Source organism: Perognathus longimembris, chromosome 9 (assembly GCF_023159225.1).
Source record: "Perognathus longimembris pacificus isolate PPM17 chromosome 9, ASM2315922v1, whole genome shotgun sequence".
NCBI lineage: Eukaryota > Metazoa > Chordata > Mammalia > Rodentia > Heteromyidae > Perognathus > Perognathus longimembris.
In genome coordinates, this window is record NC_063169.1 from 45359462 (window position 1) to 45372533 (window position 13072).

Here is a 13072-nt window from a genome sequence, read left to right on the forward strand (position 1 = left end):
TGCAGTGACATCACCTGGCCGCTAGGGGACATGTTGATGTCAGAGAGCTCATCATCTGCTTAGTTTTGGCACAATAAAACCTTCACAAGGAATCTGCCACCTACCACCATCTTCATTTCCAAGGAAACATGCACTGATTTTTGTTCCCTTTCTTAACTTGCCTGGGAGGGTTGAGCCCATTTTTCTGAGTTTGGAAGAACTCAGAGAGAGTAGAAAATACTTGCCATGCCCATACCAGCCAAACACTTACCCTGTTCGCCATTGTACCCAACAGTTTATGAAACTGAATTTGATTTACTTTTCCAAATAAATATTTGAAATAGTTGCAAGTATTTCCTCTAAGTAGCCAGGGCTGTTCAGCTTCTAATTGTGTTGCTAGGCCTAGCATGAACTTGAGAGGCCATATTAAATTGTACTGATTCTCAGTCTGTGTGTGTGTGTGTGTGTGTGTGTGTGTGTGTGTGTGTGTGTGTGACAATTATAGCTTAGGTCTGATCCCAGTGGGGTATAGCAGAATTGTGGTCTTAAAAAACTTTTCAAACTGCTCATGTGGTATTTTTCTTTCCTACTACTCTACCTTTCCTCCCTATTCTGAGGTGCTTTCCTGGGTGAGGTCAATGCTTTCCTGAGAAAATGTGTCTCCTTGCTGTTGAAGATCATTGCCCTTTCCCACACCCCAGGCAGTGGGCCAGAGACCTTAGGAAATACCTGAGAATCAGCGTGGCTGAAACACCCCAAGTTCTTTTCTGTGACTTCCTGCCTGAGAAGCAATCTCTATGATCAATTAGCTTCAGGTGGCATGGTTGCAGAGTGCTGGGGAAGGATGGAAAATAGATTCCCCATCTATATTTTATATGCATGTAGCTCATGTCATTCATATATATTCAGGATATATATGTTATATGTATATATACAGAAACATGCATAAGAAAAAGTGTAAGTAAATGAAAAGTAACTACATAAAACACATGTACATGAAAATATGTATATTTATTTATTTATATATTTAAATACAAAAGGTAGGTAAAGATGTCCACTCCCAGCCTCAGTGTTAGTTAGAAGAAAGCTGTACCCCATTCCTTATGCAGCAACTTTTCATGAGCTGGAGAGCTGGAAGCTTGAAGTCTTGCCCAAGTTTTGGAAATTATAGTCCAATGGGCATTTGTTTTTCAAGAGGCAACAGTGACAGTTCGATTTATAGATGACTTGTTGAGCTATCATGATTCATGCAGACAGAAATCTGTGGAAAATTTTGTTGAAAAGAAACAGAAAAAAAAAGCTGCTAATATTAGGCTTTGGGCCCTTTTGTCTGGCATTACCTATGGAGCTCAAGTTTTAATCCTCAGTTATACGATTCATATAGAGTGCTACTATAAGTTTAAATGTATGGTTTACAGCTGATTAGAAACAGCAACTGACAACAGGGAAAAGACCCTGAGTCTACATGTTCAGCATCTTTGAGCTTTTTGTGTAAGTGTTGATGGAAGGGCTATTTAGATTTCAGCAGGTAGTCTGGCATGGTCTACCAGAAATCCGTAGGGGGCTGAGGACAACTTGAACCCCAGACTTCACAACCAACCTGAGCAATAGAGGAAGACCCTGTCTCAAACAACAAAAATGAATATGTGAATCTCATAAGATGTACCTAGCGTAGCATTTGAATTATTTATTACCTTGTCCTAGAAAACTCTTTTCCTTTGGAATTTCACATGGCAACTCCTTCTCATGGCCAGAACACTTAAGAGGCTTTTCCTCTCTGCTTATGCCTTTGTCCTTTGGTCTTGCATTGGGACAGAGCCCGAAGTGCTCTGGGACCAATAACTCAGCCAGTTGTTCCTTATGTGGTTATCATGAGTCTCAAGCCAGGAGACAAAGCATCATGTCTCTAGGCCTTAGTGAGGGGCTAGTCTGGGAGTATTGTTTACATCATATACTATTTAAAAGGAGTATTTTCCAACCTGTGGTGCTTAAAAATATACAGCTCTTCCAAATGGACCTCATAGATTCCAATTCCATAGAACTGGAACAGTGTTTTTAAGTTTGATTTTAAACCAAATTGAGGTAGAAGACTCTTCAGTTTGAAGCCAGCACGAGCTACATAAGTGGGTTCCAGGCCAGCCTAGCCTGCATGGTGAGATGCTGCCTCAAACAGTTCAGACAATGACTATTTTTGTTTTAAAAAATCAACCCTATATCCTTAATTCCTTTGGTGCTCATAAAAAGGAAATAAGATCAAACATGAACTTGGGCTTGTTCCAGAAGCATCTGTGAAAAACTCAACAATATATTTACTCCCTCCTTACTTTAAAGTCTTTCTTAACCTGTAGTACCTGTTGGTACTAGGGCTTGAATGCAGGGCTTATGCTTGTGACCACTTGAGTCATACCTCCATAGCCTTTCTGCTTCAGTTCTGCTTCATGTAAGGTCTCCTACTTTTTGCTTGAGCCTACCCCCAGACAGTAACCTCCCACCTGTGTCTGTCAGACAGATGGTATTACAGGCACACACTACCATATCTGATTTATATATGGTAGAGTCTTGTTAACTTTTTTAACAACATACATTAATTGGAGAAGGTAGTTCATTATTATTATTTCATAGAGTGCATTGTACTTTCCACAAGTTTACTCCCTTCATTTTATTCCAGTACTTTTCATGCTTCCTCAATCCCCCCTTTGTCTAACAGTGTTTAGTGGGTTTTATTGTACTGTCTTAATAATACATATACCTGGAAAAAATTACCTACAAATCAATGTAAATAGAATGAAAGCTTCTGTCTCAGTTCAAGGCCAATAATTACTAAATTACTCATAAGAAGTGCATTACACATTGAATGGCTATCAAATTATGTTTTCAGAAAGCTTAATAAAGAGCATGGCCTTTAATAGCTTGAAATAGATGCTTTATCATGATACATGTTTGCATTTATCAATTTCATTGAAATTATACAACAAGTTTCCCTTTTCTCCTTGCATTTCTGTATCTGATACTAGATTATCAGCATTTGCACCTCACTCATCATCCTGGGATCTGAGCTCTCACTCTTATTGGCAATCAAGGCCTAGAGGGAAGAGGCAGTACAATTCTTGCCCACAACCATTTAGCCAATGAGTGACAGATTCAGCCTTCACATTTCTCCCCTTCAGTACCAAAGTGTTCTCTAAGTTCTTAAATGATTGGGTAGGAATAAGTAAAAGACAACGCCTCAGAGCTATCTGGACAGTTTTGTGTTTCTGGTCACCGCCAGTATGCTGTGACTCTCCCACAGCTATCAGAAAAAATTCCCTAACTTTTTCTTTAAACCATGAGGGTATGTGTTTAATTTATGTTACTGTTTCCTTAAACAGACTTAGAATAATTTGTGCTTAGGATAGAGTGACCCCTTTGCTTTGATCTAGCCAATCCACATGATGTCTCTAGACAGATCTCTTTTAGAGAAGAGACATGGTCTTCCAGTGCTTTGAATCACATTACTTTTAAGTCTTGGTTGTCCTCTTCCCTCCATCATCTCTTAGAACCCCCTCATTACCCGGATCCATATGGAGCGTATCTGTTCACAAGCTCAGAAGCGCAAGAAATATACTTTTCCTTAGTGTTCTGCAGCTAATCTTCATTTCTGGGTTCTTTTTCTACTAGGGAGAATCTTAGGAAAATATTTTTACACCCAGATCAACATACACCCCCTTCTTTCTGCCTGCCAACCTCTAATGTGAAGACTGACATGTGGGGGATTAGAAGGATTTAAAAACAAAAAAAGTCTGGGTTTTTTGCATACGCAAAATATAGTAGAAAGCACTAATCAGACAAACTTGATATTTATAAAATACCATAAAACTTTACTGTTTTCTTATGGTTGGGCCACACTTGGGAAACAAATACATCTTTTCAATAATTGCTCTCAACTAAGATTCACCCTTGAAGTTTATATAAAGTGATAGTTATGTTTCCTCACATTCGAGTGCTCAGTATCCGATTATCAGTGAGTCACAAAGAACACATAGTTGTTGATAAAGTCAAAAGGGAGTTGAAGCCCAGTAGAACTCAAAGTCAGGGATTGTACCATCTGGTTTTGCGTGTCTAAAAGGCACTTAGTGTTCATAACCTGGAACAGTAGAATCACTAGGATCTCCACAGGAAAACAAGTGAAAGAGGGAGGGAGCGTGTCAGGACACACACACACACTGTGGTAAAGTGCTGCTCACAGCTGGGGTCCACTTCCATTTTCTGGAAGTAAGGCCCAGGCAGCAGCTTCAGATCTTGTGTATGGTGCAAGCTATGGGACCTGTGGCTTTGGAGCTCTTGCTGAGATTTTGGCTCTTAAGGCCAAGGTCTGGGCAAGGTCAGCAGAGTTAAGCACTGCCAGGAGCTAGGATTACACCCTGGGCTTCAAGCCAAGACCAGGCTTCTGCATGAGCTGAGTGTGATCTTGACCAATCTTGATCTCTGTTTTGCTCTTCCAGAGGAGCCTAAGGTCTTCTTCCTTTAGGATCAGTTCTACAGTCCATTTCCAGTGCACCCTGAACACTATAGCGGTGCATCCACAGGCTGCCAGCCCTTTCGATGCTTTCAGGCAATTAAACCCTACCGTGTCTGCCCTCCATGAGAGTATCTTGGGTAGTGTTAGCAATCAGTATTGGCCAGCTGGAGAAACTGAATAACTACAAAGTTAGCTTTCGTTTTCCACCTCTGTGCACTGGGTGGATTTGTTTCCTAAGCCTCTCCCTGCACATAGGCACTCGGATTAATGAAGGAAAGAAAATATTTTTCCAAACTTGTGACCATGAATGCATGGCCAGTTTGTAAAAACAGACGAGCCAGGCCACCTGACTGTACAAAAAGCAGGGCAGCCCAGTTCTACCACTTTCTTTCTGGAATTATCAATCTCCTTATCTATAAATTATGGATGATCTTGATGACTACCCATGTGAAATAATGTGCATAAAGCACTGGCACAATAACTGCCACTTCAGGAGCCATCACTAGGGACAAAGCCTGCTTCTGTGGTCGAGAAAAGCTTTCTCAGTTCTGTTCACCTAAGCCCAGTTTTCTCCTGCAAGGGACATTGGGAATTGTCTGAAGGCATTCCTAATGGTCACACTTGCAGAGAAGTATGAAGTTAGCCTCCTGAATAGGTTAGATCACAGATGTGAGTCAGTGGACTTTTCTGACTCTCACCTGTAATCCAACCTACTCAGGAGGCTGAGATCTGAGGATTGTGGTTCGAAGCCCAGGCAGAAAAGTCCATGAGACTCTTATCTCTAATAACTGTGGCTCAAGTGGTAGAGTGCTAGGCTTGAGCACAAAGAGGCTCAGGGACAGCACCCAGACCCTGAGTTCAAGCTCCAGGTCCAGCAAAAAAAAAAAGAAAAAAAGTGGTGAAATTATCTAATATTCCTTAGACATTAGAACATGTCAACATACTAGATTACTGACCTTTGTCAGCACATAGAAACAGACCTGTAGAACCTAGCATTAGACCTTAGAATCTAGTGCTGTGAAAATAAAATCTGATTTCCACAAGAGAAAGCTTTTCTTTAACATATGGATATTTTCTTTGATTCCAAAGGAAAGGATTTTAAACAAGTTTAAAACAAGCAATTCTAACTATTCAACTGAGTACTTGAGTTATAGACTGAAGATTCAAAGTCTGAATTCAGTTGATTATAATTTTTACCAATAATGAAGCCTAAACATATTTTGCTGAATATGTATTATTTACTAAATTATTACATTTTCATGGCACGAAGAACCAAAAAGAAAGACTATGTCAGTGTGTTCAGAGGCAGGTGTTTTTATACACAATTTAATTGATTAAAGTATATGTAATGAAATAAATCTTCTTATCAATTAACAGTTTATAACAAAATGAATAGCAGGAAACTGAAATGAGATTGGAAGAAGGGAAGAAAAGTAGGATGGGAATAGATGGATGAAAAAAGTATCAAGGGACAAATACAGCCAGAATATCCACCATATATATATATATATGTATATATATATATATATATACACACACATATATGTATATACACACACATAGAAAGGAAGTAGGAAACATGATCTTGATCAATGTCATCCTTTTCAACATTTTAATCTATTTCTCCCCAACTCACTCCTTCCCTCACTTTTCTTAATTAGAAGGGTTTGGTGAATTTCTTCCATATAGTCTTTTCCTATGTAAAGAAAATATATGTATTTGTAATTTTTTTATAAAATTTGAAACTATAGTTTCACATATTTTAATATCATGATATTTAACATGATTATTTTGAGGTTTGTGTTGTAATTTTTTTGGAAAATAATATTTTTTGATGCCTAGATTTATCACAAAGTGTGTATCATCTTCTCTTTTTGTATGAGTCACATATTCTACTTTTTAAGTTTATTTGTCTTCACTAATACTTCACTGGACATCCTAGTTAATATTGCTAAACATCATACTACCCTTTCTCTGATGTTGTGTGTTCAAATATTCTCTGATTCCACTGTGAAGATATAATGAGGTATTTGGCTAATCTGGCTTAAAATTTAGGAATGGCTCTATTTCTACCATAATTATAAGACCATTGGACTCTCTAACCAATGATCCCTTTTCCTGATTAAAAATATATATATATTTAAGCACCCAGGATTTAGGTGTTTTCAGATCAGAACTTACTAGAGTAGAATATTTGATGTCTGTCTCTAAGATAGTGGACTTCTAGAATCTTTTCTTACTAATACTAAAATTATAATTTAAAATATAAGTGCAAACCAAGTGGCAATGGCTCACACCTATAATCATAGCTACTCAGGAGGCTGAGATCTGAAGACTACATTTTGAAGCCAGCCGGAGCAGGAAAGTACACAAGACCTAATTTCCAGAATAACTAGCAAAAAGCTAGATTGAAGGCATGGCTCAAGTGGTAGTGTGCCAGATAGGGTCAAGAAAGCCAAGACAGGGCTCAAGGCCCCGAGTTCAAAACCCTAGTACTACCACTACAAAAGGAGAAAATATTTAAAATTAACCATTGTAGGTGTTAAAAAACAACAACAAACAAAACAAAACACAGAGGAACATAGAGCAGGGTCAGCAGTTCTCTTTTGTGTCTTCATGAGGTGATTGGTGGATCCTTACAGGAAGAAGGACAGGTGTCAGCCCAGGATGTGTGGGCCCTGTGCTCCATGGAAAAGTCTTTTCACTTCTCAGGCCTTTGAGCAGAGTCCTTTGTCTCTTATCTCCTCCTATTGAAGAACCAGCTCAACTCCTGCTGGTGCATGGGCCGTCTAGTCTGACTTATACAAGGAACTCATGGGGCCAGCAGGAATGAGGGTTGTTTTCCCTGAACCATACTTGGTCACAGTCACTGGGACAAGCACATTATGTCTCCATGACTTCTATAATCCAGTGGAGACCTTGACCCTGGCCAGAGTTCACGGTGCCTGAGTCTAACAGAAAGATGTATGAAACCTTGAAACTTAAGGCAGAACAACAGTGCAAGCCACACAATGTATTCTGTTTGCATTTTCTGATAACTATATTCAAAGATGGAAAGAGCAAGAAGCAAATTGGTCTTGATGGCTATATATTTTATTTAACCCGATGTATACAAACTATTGTTTCAACCTATAATCAGTATCACAAGTTGTCTACAATACAGAATGTTATCGTCTCCCCCGTCCAAGCTCAGCTGCTGCAGAGCCTTTCTCAGTGTTGAAACAAACATGTGGATGATAGGCATAACTTCTCCAAATGGCTCCTGTGTGAACTGACGCAGACACTTGCTTTTTTTTTTTTTATTTAACAGTATATTACAAAATTTCCTCATAGTCAATAGCTATTGGTTCACTGATTACTTTGAATAATTGAGAAGTTGTGTGACAATGGAGGTACTGTACTTTCTTCCCTTTCTGTTGTTGTTTGCCACTTCCAACTGTGCTTTGATGTGTATTGTTTGCCTTTCTCCTTTGTGCCATCATTTTTTCCCCGTAGATTGAGTCTCACAAGTAGGTCAACACCTCTACTTCTGCTGGCATGGGCTAGAGCCCAGTGGTACACAAAGTGGTATATAAAAGATTCAGGTGCACTTTCTTTATTACTAGAGATGCTGTATTTTTTATGTTTAATCTGGTCTTTATATTGTCTTGTCTGGGATCTGTTTTAAACTCTTCTAATATGTACATTTTATTCTTGCTAAACGTTTCATGATTAGAAGCAAGTATTTTCATCCCTGTTTTCTTCTCCCTCTTTTTGTGGAATTGGGGGTTAAACTTAGAGCCTTACATTTGTTAGGTGGGCAGTCTTCCACTGGGACCACATTCCCAGCCCTTTGTGCTCTAATTATTTTTCAGGTAGGTTCTCTCAGTTTTTGTGGTCAGAATCTGCTACAAACCATGTTTCTCCCACCTATTTACCCTATGTGGCTAGGATTACAGGTATGAACCTACTATGACTGGTTCATTGATTAAGATAGGATCTCAATAACATTTTGTCCTGGCTGGCTTCAAACTGATTCTCTTTATCTTTGCCTCCTGAGTGAGGATTATAGGTATGAGCCACCATGCCCATTCTTTATCTCTTTAACATTTAATTTCCTACCCAGATTTCAGGAAGAATAGAGGAGCTTTTGGAAATGTTGGCAGCTATTTACATGTTATACATTTGAAATGAGAAACTAGGGAAACTAAATGTTACTGAAGTGATTTGCTAAAAGCAGGGAAAGACCACCTATACTTCTGATGAAATCTTCCTAAAGCTTCAGGCCTCTGAGTCTTACTTCAGTCCCAGTCAACATGTGGCCAGCCTCGTTTGTGTTGGTGACTACAGCATCACCTTACTCTCAAATCCCTGCTCAAACCTTGATACTGTGGAAGGAATAGAGGGTAAAAAAAAAAAAAAAAAAAAAAAAAAGCTGGGTCAGAAGTGTTGCTGTGGCTCAAAGTGGTAGTTGCTAGCCTTAAGCAAAAGAGCTCAGGGATAGTACCCAGGTCCTGAGTTGAAGCCCCACAACCAAAAAAAGAAAAAGAAAAAAATGAAAAAAGCTGGGGCCTATTGGAGAAAGTCTTTCATATTACCTCTTCTTTATATACCTTGGGGACAAATAGCATTTCTTTCATGTTCTTACTAGATACCTTGCACTGCCAATGGGCTGGTTTCATGATTTTCTAAACCAGCCCTACTGGGTGATTGGGCTATTTCCAAGGTGAGTGAGCATTTGAGGAGTGACCTATGATGGAATGTGGCCTGTCCAGCAGAGCTGACTGTGTATAGGTGTGTCTGTCCACTCCTGGGAGATGACAGGAGATGGAAACTGCTCCAGGAGTCATTGGCTGTAGCTGGAGGGTCTAAGGAAGATTCAGGTAAACCCAATAATGGAAATTCAAAGTCCAGTATCAAGTCTACTTTTGTAGAATGAAACAAAAGGTAAAAGTAGAACAGGAAGAGAAGGAGGGTTTTGTATAAGGAATTTCTTTTTAAGTGAAATGGGTACTTTTTGTTAATTAGTTAAAATTCAGAATCGTTTATTACACTGCTGTGTATATGTAATATGATTTTTTTGGTGGATGGACTGGGGTTTGTGTTCAGGGCTTACTTAACACTTGCTAAACAAATGCTCTACCACTTCAGCTGTGCCCTGGTCCCAAGTTTTATGTAATATACACTAGATGTTTTCTTGTGTTGAATGTGGAGCTTTTCCTTTAGTTGGATTTTCATCTTTTCCTTGGTTCCTAGAGAGGTGAATTGGAGCAGGTATATATATTATTTTTGTGGGGGAAAAAAAGGGCAGAATAGAGAGAAGGAGGAAGACATAGAAGCTTAATTGTTTGGCTTTTGTTCCTAAGTACACTTGCAAGAGGCTTATTTATTTTTCCTCATGCAATTTGAGGTTTGGTCACAAGAGGAAGTTCCTAGAGTCTATCCATAAGGAACATTAAATATTGTTTTTGTTTTTCTATAGCTATATTTTTAGCTTTTATTCATAAGTTTGCTATGAGTTTTATGACTTTATTTTGGAATTGTTTTAGTGTGGTTTATCATTTGAGCTAGCATGTATCTGTTTTGTGTGTCAAACAGTGTCTTGCAAGAGTAGCAAATAATTGAATCAATAAAGATCTACCAAATACTTTAACTTTCTATTTGAAATATGAGAGCTTGGATAAATAGAGAATATTTGTGAATTTTATATCTTTTAATAAAAATTGGCTTAGTGTTTCTCCCTGCTTTGGATATGGTGGTTGAAATGCTAAATCCAGTGGAGAAGGCCACGTGACCTCAAATTGATAATAAAAGCTCTGGTTTGGCCAGCTCCCTCTGCTTGTGAGTCCAGGCGGCCCCACCAAGTGATGTTCAGCAGCTGCCCTTGGAGGAACACACCTACCTCAGGACTTGTAAGGAACTTAAGCTTCTCTGTTTCCACCTTTCAGAAAATGTGATTGCTTCTATACCTTTTCCTTCGACCTACTTCTAGAACAGTATTTTTTAAAATGCTAGAATATTCAGTCAAGGAAACCTTTCTTTGATGCATTTTAAACAATATAAATTAACATGGATGTTAGAAATCATAACACAGCTATATCCTGATGACATTAAGAAATGTCATTCTAATGTAAATGGCCCCAGGTAAATAATCATGTTCAACTTGTCAGGATGTTTATAAGATCCCACTGTAGCTGTCTTCCATTGCCAGTGCAATTAACGTCTGCATGTCAGAACAAATCTGGCATATCTTCATCTCCTTACTTGTAATTTTCCCAAGAAAGGAGGGACTTAGGATTTTTTTTTTAACCTGCAAAGATGAAGGCATAAATTTGAAGAGAGCATTGAAGCAAAGCTAGCTTCCAGCTTAATGGAGTTCTGAAAGGGCAGGATGCAGTGAAAACCAAGTAGCTGATGTATCGATGTGAGCTGATTGGTATACCTGATGTTTGTTATTTGTTACCATTGTTTATGACCATCATATTGGCAGTGAGTCTTGGTCAGTTTATCTTCAAGAGAGATGTCTCTCTTGCTGAGTACCAGATATATTTTGTAAGTATTTGAATGGTACATACATAAGGCCATGATAGCTCATTAAATTATTCCACAAGTATTTGTTAAGTGCCTATTATGAATGAACAAGGCAAGGAGTATACAAAGGCTGAAACACCTTGTGATTCAAAGGAAGAAAAAGACAGCGACTCATGCAATTAAAATGCAACATATTAAGTGCCAGAATATTTTGAAGTCTTCTACCTCTCTCACAATGCTTACCATCTAATCTTTAAGAGCCTTTCATTTCATTCATCATTTTACTCTAGATTCTGAAGAAGTAAAGTGCACAGAACTTATCACATAATTCATGTGGGGGCTGCTAGGCAAACCAGTTTCCCCGATTTGTTTACCCACAAGGCTGATGACCTCTGCTGTAGTTGCCTTCGTTTGCCACTAGCATTCTGAAAGCTCCTAGCATATCCCAAAGAGCCCAAGTCATCTTACTTGTTCTCCTTTTACTTACTTGTAAGTAAAAAGGAATTTGGAATTCATCTGTAAATATGAAGGGAATATAATATAAACTGATGAAACAAAATGTCTGGATCTAGAAACCCGCAGATGACAGCTTGGAATGTGGTATCTGTCAAATAAGCCAGTCTGAAAGGCCAGCTGTCCTTACACAGTAATAAAAATTTTGTCTTCCTGTAATGACATCTTCTGTCCTTTACCGAGTGAACAGATGATATGAAGCTAGCCACTCCCATCTCCCTAGGCAGTGTCTTTGTACTCCTCATCCTAATGGCAAGTCTTAACAATCACTTCTAATTCTCAAAGGTTTCAATGTCTTCATCATGTGGATGGAGGCTGGACACGGGACGGGGGAGCCTTATGTAAATGAAGCCAATTCTTATTGCAGAAGCTGAATAGGAATCCTAATCAGATCTTGGTCATAAAAATGATAATTTTTATGTTTCTGTGTATCCAGGAGCTTTTAGTGGTTACTTGGGTAACAATTTGGAATCACATATTTTTTCCCTATCTTTACTATTCTGTTGGATTTTCCTAACTTCTATGGGCATAAGACAGTTAGCACACACAGTTAACCTGAGGATTTTATGTTAGTGATGTGTCTCTTGCAGTCAGAAAACAGTCAGCTCCTGCATATGGATGAGTAAGAAATGGAAGGAAAGAATTCCATATGTTTCGTCTGGTAGCATGTCACTTCCATCTTTAGTCAAAGTCAGATTTTGTTGAGTCTGAAATCTTTCTTTACAGATTAGTCAATTTGAATCCACATCTATTTGGATTGTTATCTAAAGAGTGTATTAGAACAGAAAAGAAAAGACAGAATATAAGAACTTAATCTGTTATCACCTCACAAGCATCTTTATTTTTTTAATTAAATTTTATTGACAAGGTGATGTACAGGGGGCTACAGTTACATAATAAGGTAGTGAGTACACTTCTTATATTTGTTATACCCTCCCTCATTTTTCTTTCCCTTCCCTAGTTCAGATAAGCATATATACAATATCCAGTGTACCAAAATCATATACAAAAACCACCTGGGGTATGCCACAAGAAATTCATCTAGTACGTAAAACCTAATGACAATGATAAAATCCTCCTGTTTCCCTATCTTGGAGTTCATCTTGCTTTGCCTCACCCTATATAATCATATATATGTAGCTGTTGAGCTCTTGTGAACCTTTGATAGGTCTATCCTAGACCTTTTTATTCTTATTCAGTAATTGTTTGGTTTTAGAGACATAATGTAAAGTCGCTGACCAAAACATGTGCAAATACCATTTGAAAAAAAGTTTGTTGTTTTACAGACATGATCTCTACTGTTCTCCCCACCCCCTAATAACCATATATCAGGGAGACCAGGCGCCTTTGTTCTCGGTGCTCTAGGCTTGTCTTGCTCAACATTATTTGATCAAGATTTGACCATTTCCTTGCAAATGCCATTATTTTGTCATTTCTAAATGCTATGTAGTATTCCATTGTGCCACATTTTTTGTCTCCATTAATCTGTAGTGGGGCATCTGGGTTGTTTCCATATTTTGGCTATTGTGAATTTTGCAGCGATAAACATGGATGTGCAGGTGTCTTTATGGT

The 13072-nt window shown here is 38.4% G+C and overlaps 1 protein-coding gene across 7 annotated transcripts in view; it reads left to right on the top strand.

Annotated features, from left to right (window-relative positions):
- Nucleotides 1–13072, top strand: part of Tpd52l1 (TPD52 like 1) — a 77956-nt gene that overhangs the window by 29564 nt on the left and 35320 nt on the right. Inside the window, exon 1 of one of the 7 annotated variants that reach the window (XM_048354021.1) lies at nt 9160–9182. The exons of the other annotated variants lie outside the window; for them this stretch is intronic. The gene's annotated coding sequence lies outside the window, so the exon portion shown is untranslated. Of the gene's footprint in view, nt 1–9159; nt 9183–13072 lie in introns of those variants that run through there. 7 annotated transcript variants of the gene reach the window in all.